This window comes from Macaca fascicularis, chromosome 11 (genome assembly GCF_037993035.2).
Source record: "Macaca fascicularis isolate 582-1 chromosome 11, T2T-MFA8v1.1".
NCBI classification, from domain to species: domain Eukaryota; kingdom Metazoa; phylum Chordata; class Mammalia; order Primates; family Cercopithecidae; genus Macaca; species Macaca fascicularis.
Window position 1 is genome coordinate 97,129,538 of NC_088385.1, and position 6,000 is coordinate 97,135,537.

Here is a 6,000-nt window from a genome sequence, read left to right on the forward strand (position 1 = left end):
ACAGAAGTAGGTTTCGGAAGATGGGTAATAAAAAACTATGCTGAGCTAAAAGAGCATATTCTATCCCAATGCAAAGAAACTAAGAACATTGATAAAACGTTAGAGGAACTGCTAACTAGAACAATTAGTTTAGAGAGGAACATAAATGACCTGATGGAGCTGAAAAACACAGCATGAGAATTTCATGAAGCATACACAAGTATAAATAGCTGAATTGACCAAGCAGAAGAAACGATGTAAGAATTTGAAGACCACCTTGCTGAAATAAGGCATGCAGACAAAACTAGAGGAAAAAGAATGAAAAGGAATGAACAAAGCCTCCAAGAAATATGGGACTTCATAAAAAGAACAAATGAACCTGTAATTGATTGGAATACCTAAAGGAGACAAGGGGAATGGGAACAAGCTGGAAAACACACTTCAAGATATTATCCAGGAGAACTTCCCCAGCCTAGCAAGACAAGTCCACGTGCAAATTCAGGAAATACAGAGACCACCACTAAGATACTCCACAAGATCAACCCTACAACACATCATCATCAGATTCTCCAAGGTCAAAATGAAGTAAAAACTGTTCAGGGCAGCTAGAGAGAAAGGCCAGGTTGCCTACAAAGCCCATCAGACTACCAGTGGACCTCTCAGGAGAAACTCTACAGCCAGAAGAGATTGGGAGCCAATATTCAACATTCTTAAAGAAAAGAATTTTCAACCCAGAATTTCATATCCAGCCAAATTAAGCTTCATAAGTGAAGGAGAAATAAATTTTTTTCCAGACAAGCAAATGCTGAGGGATTTCATCACCAGCAGCCCTTCCCTGCAAGAGCTCCTGGAAGAAGCACTACATGTGGAAAGGAAAAACCAGTACCAGCCACTGCAAAAACACACCAAAATATAAAGACCAGTGACACTATGAAGAAACTGCATCAAGTGTGCAAAATAACCAGATAGCATCATGATGACAGGATCAAATTCACATATAACAATACTAACCTTAAATGTAAATGAACTAAGTGCCCCAATTAAAAGACACAGACTGGCAAACTGGATAAAGAGTCAAGACCCATAGGGGTGCTGTATTCACGATACCCATCTCACGTACAAAGACATACATAGTCTCAGAATAAAGGAGTAGAGGAAAATTTACTGAGCAAATGGAAAGCCAAAGAAAGAAAGAAAAAGCTGGGGTTGCAATCCTACTCTCTGACAAAACATAAGTTAAACCAACAAATACCAAAAAAGACAAAGAAGGGCATTACATAACAGTAAGGGATCAATGCAACAAGAAGAGCTAACTATTCTAAATATATATGTACCCAATACAGGAGCACCCAGATTCATAAAGCAAGTTCTTAGAGACCTAAAAGAGACTTAGACTCCCATACAATAATAGTAGAAGATTTTAACACCCCACTGTTAAACAGATCAACAAGACAGAAAATTAATAAGGATATTCAGGACTTGAACTCAGCTCTGCATCAAGTGGACCTAATAGACATCGACATAACTGTCCACCTCAGATCAACAGAATATACATTCTTCTCAGTGCCACATGGCACTTATTCTAAAATTGACCACATAATTGGAAGTAAAACACTCCTCAGCAAATGCAAAATAACTGAAATCGTAAAAACAGTCTCTCAGACCACAGTACAATAAAATTAAAACTCAGGATTAAGAAACTCACTTAAAACTACACAATTACATGGAAATTGAACAACCTGCTCCCAAATGACTCCTGGGTACATAATGAAATTGAGTCAGAAATCAAGGAATTCTTTGAAACTGATGAGAACAAAGAGACAACATGCCAGAATCTCTGTCACACAGCTAAAGCAGCATTAAGAGGGAAATTTATAGTACTAAATGCCTACATCAGAATGCTAGAAAGATCTCAAATTGACACCCTAACATCACAATTAAAAGAGCTAGAGAGGCAAGAGCAAACTAATCCAGAAGCCAGCAGAAGACAAGAAATAACTAAGATCAGAGCAGAACCGAAGGAGATAAAGACACAAAAAACCCTCCAAAAAATCAATGAATCCAGGGACAGCTTTTTGAAAAGATTAACAAAATGGACTGCTAGCTAGACTAGTAAAGAATAAGAGAGAGAAGAATCAAATTGACACAATAAAAACTGATAAAGGGGATATCACCACTGACTCCACAGAAATACAAAATACTGTCAGAGAATACCATAAACACCTCTATGCAAATAAACTAGAAAATCTAGAAGAAATGGATAAATTCCTGGACACATATAGCTTCCTAAGACTAAACCAGGAAGAAGTCAAATCTCAGACTAGACCAATAACAAGTTCTGAAATTGAGGCAGTAATTAAGAACCTACCAACCAAAAAAAGCTCAGAACCAGGCAGATTCACAGCTGAATTCTACCAGAGGTACAAAGAGGAGCTGGTACCATTTCTTCTGAAACTATTCCAAACAATGGAAAAGCAGGGACTCCTCCCTGACTCATTTTATGAAGCCAACATCATCCTGATACCAAAACTGAGGAGAGACACAACAATAAAAGAAAACTTCAGGCCAATATCCTTGATGAACATCGATGCAAAAATCCTCAATAAAATAATGGCAAACAATCCAGCAGCACATCAAAAAAACTTTGATTTTTTTTTTGTAAAAAATGGTAAAGAATGTTGAATATAAAAACCGTTTTTCTTGATATAGGGAATTGATGATATGCTGCATTTCTATTAAATTTCTATAAATGTGTGACATTCTTTTTACTTTGTATATTTTAATGCTAATCTCTATAAATTTAGCTATCTCTGCATTTCTCCATAGGAACCCTTCAACTTCTAGACAAAATCTGTTTTTCTTTTATCTGAAGAGTTCATGTTTTAGCCACTGTTTTTGATGCTGTGCATCTAGCATTTCATATATTTTTAAGTTTGTTGTTTTCTTTTACAGTTAGCCCAAAGTGACCTAATATAGTATAGTGAGCATCTGATTAAAGCTAAAGATTACTGAGTAGACAACTGGATCATTTTAGTCTTTGATTCTATTGTATTATTACTAATATCAGTACTTTTACTTTCTGACTACAAATAAAAAATAAAAAAAATTCCAATAAGTACTTAAAACAGTATGGTACTGATGGAGCTGGTGGAATTTACACATAAACACACATACACACACAATTTCACTGAGCTGGGTAACTTTTCTTTGTAAACACATACCAGCAATAACTTAAATATTTTGTGCTTTTATTTTATATTATTAAAATTGTTTACTTTCCTGATTAGCTTTACCCCTAGATTCTGAGTGCTTCTGGAATATTTATTATGTTTGTTCATCATCAGTAAATATCAAAGACTGATAATGCAATTCATAAAGAAACATTTTCTCAAAGTAATACTAATAATTGTCTTTACCTTTATAAGATAACCTAGTATGTGCCAGGCATTGCACTGGGTAGATACATATTACACATATACCTGTGTTGATGTGTTTTTTAAAATCAGTTGTCGATAATTCTCACAAAATCCCACATGGTAGGTGGGTAGGTGTAACATGTTTCAGACAAGAACACCAAAGCTCTTCCACTTTACCATGTGACTCAGTGAAAGGCAGCTTCAATAAATGGTGTAGACCTGCTTGGCCCCTCGGGGATTTTAGGCCTATCTCTTAACCTTTATCGATCTATTCACAATTTAAACATTTATGATGTGCTTTATGAAATAAAATCTATACTTTCTAAATTTAATAAAAAATTTATGGTTTTTTATTCAAAACTGGTTTTGTTTTTCTAGGTTAAAGGCCTTGTTACATTTCACTAGCTAATTCTTGAATTTGACTTGAAATATATATATCCACACACACGTACATATATACATAGTTTTCAAGAAAGCTATTTGTATGTATATATAACACATGCACACACATACACATATATATGGAATTATACATATATAGACTATGCAAGTGTATATGGAATTATAAATATAGTGGATCAGCAGCCTCCATTTTTTCTTGCTTTTTGGTAATAGAATCCTTCAAGTTAAAACAGACACATGGCCACTCAGCTATGGATATTTCCTAGTCTGCTTTGCAGCTAGATGAGGCCATGTGATCACACTTAGTATATGCATGTATAAGTGATACCTACAACTTCTAATTAATCTGCTGAAAGAAGATAGTCCTCTATTCTTGGACCTTCTCTCTTATCTTTCCATATGGTAGAATGGGAATGTGAAGGTGGCAAGCCTCCAGCTTGCAGGTAAGGACAATGTTCATGATGATGGTGGAGGCACAAGATAGTGCGATTGTATCCCTGAATAACCTTATGGAACTAAACTACCTTGCCAAATCGACACAGTTCTGAACTACCATGTGAGAGAAACACAAGTATCATATTTAAGCCACCGCGTTTTGGGGTATCTTATGTTATAGAATTATATATATATAATATATATTATGTTTTATAGTTGTATAACTATATTCCATGTATATATCTCTAAATATATAATATATAACTTTTATGTATTAAATATAATACATATATAATTGTCAATCATTGAAATAACAGCTTTATTTATTGACTATATAAAATGAAATGTAACTCCTCTTTACATTTCCATCCAGAAACAAAAAAGTTGTATTGTTCCTGCTAAGGAAGAGATAGAAATATTTGGTTTGATTTATATCTGTAGTACATGGTCCAAGACACTCTATCTTCATCCCTAGTTATTTGTCACAACTCCTTTGAAATATGGGTTATATTAGATTTCAATGCTTGTCTACCAAGATAAAATTTTTAAGTCCATCATTACTATTCATGACAATAATGTATACTGTAATATGGAAATTTACTTTAAGTGTAAAGAGAACATTCTCATGGAGATTTGTTGTAAATGACTAAAGCTAGGAATACGTTTTATTCTTAGAGTTAATTTTAGTCCAGGGAGTTAATGAAGATTTAGTAATTATATTCTACTATGAACTATGCTTCTTTCCATGTTCTTTCTCTTCTCTTTTTCCCCAGACACCGTTTTGCAATTCATGTTTGCAGTTTTTAATGCATTAGAATTACAGCAAAAAGTACAAAAAAATTAAAGTCTATGCTTATACACGAGAAGTCATAAACCCACTTTGTTCTAAATAATTAAAGGGTCCTGATGTCTTTGACTAATTGGTAGTTATTTCAGAATCAGCTAATCAAAGATTTTGATTGCAGAAAACATATGAGAAATAATAATATTTAACTGTCCATCACCAGCTGCAAAATATTTTTGTGCTCTTAGAAGAATATTTTCTATTTTTCTAGAAACTTTATGAAAGACTCTTTATTCTGCATATTTTTTCTTGTAATTTAAACTATGGAAAGGGTTACATTTATATGAAAAAAAAAAAGACTCTGGAAAGGGTTACATTTATCTGGAAAAAAAAAGACTCTGGTCCGATTTGTTACAGTTATAAATTTGTGAAAATGTAGTTTGTATCTTTTGAGATATACTGGATATAAAAATATGCTATGCAGCAACTTATCTGTCGGGTATTATCTAACTTTTGTTTATATTATTTTTAACTACATTAAAATTTCTCCCACTATTCTATAAGAAATAATGAATTTTATGCTATTTCAAATAGCCTGTTTTATTTTTTAATACTCTTTTTAGACAAACCTAGAAGCAGTGAATTCAAGGTGAAAGCAACTGACTAGTTGACTAAGAAATAGAATTGGTAACCTTAGGATAAATGCTACAAAATAAAAATATCTGAGCATACTGACAACATTTTTGGTTTTATTTAATTATTTTAGTTACAGACTTGCAATCATTGCGGTAAAACAGCCAGTCTTTCCTAAAATATAGTCTATGATCAATTGAAATGTAAACATATGTTATGATGTGTGTGTGTGTGTGTGCGTGTGTGTGTGTGTGTGTGTGTGGTGGGGGGAGTTTATAGGGAATAAAGCCAAGGACTCATATTTATTGTTCACTTACTATGTTCCAATCACTTGCTTTCTTATGCTTCATG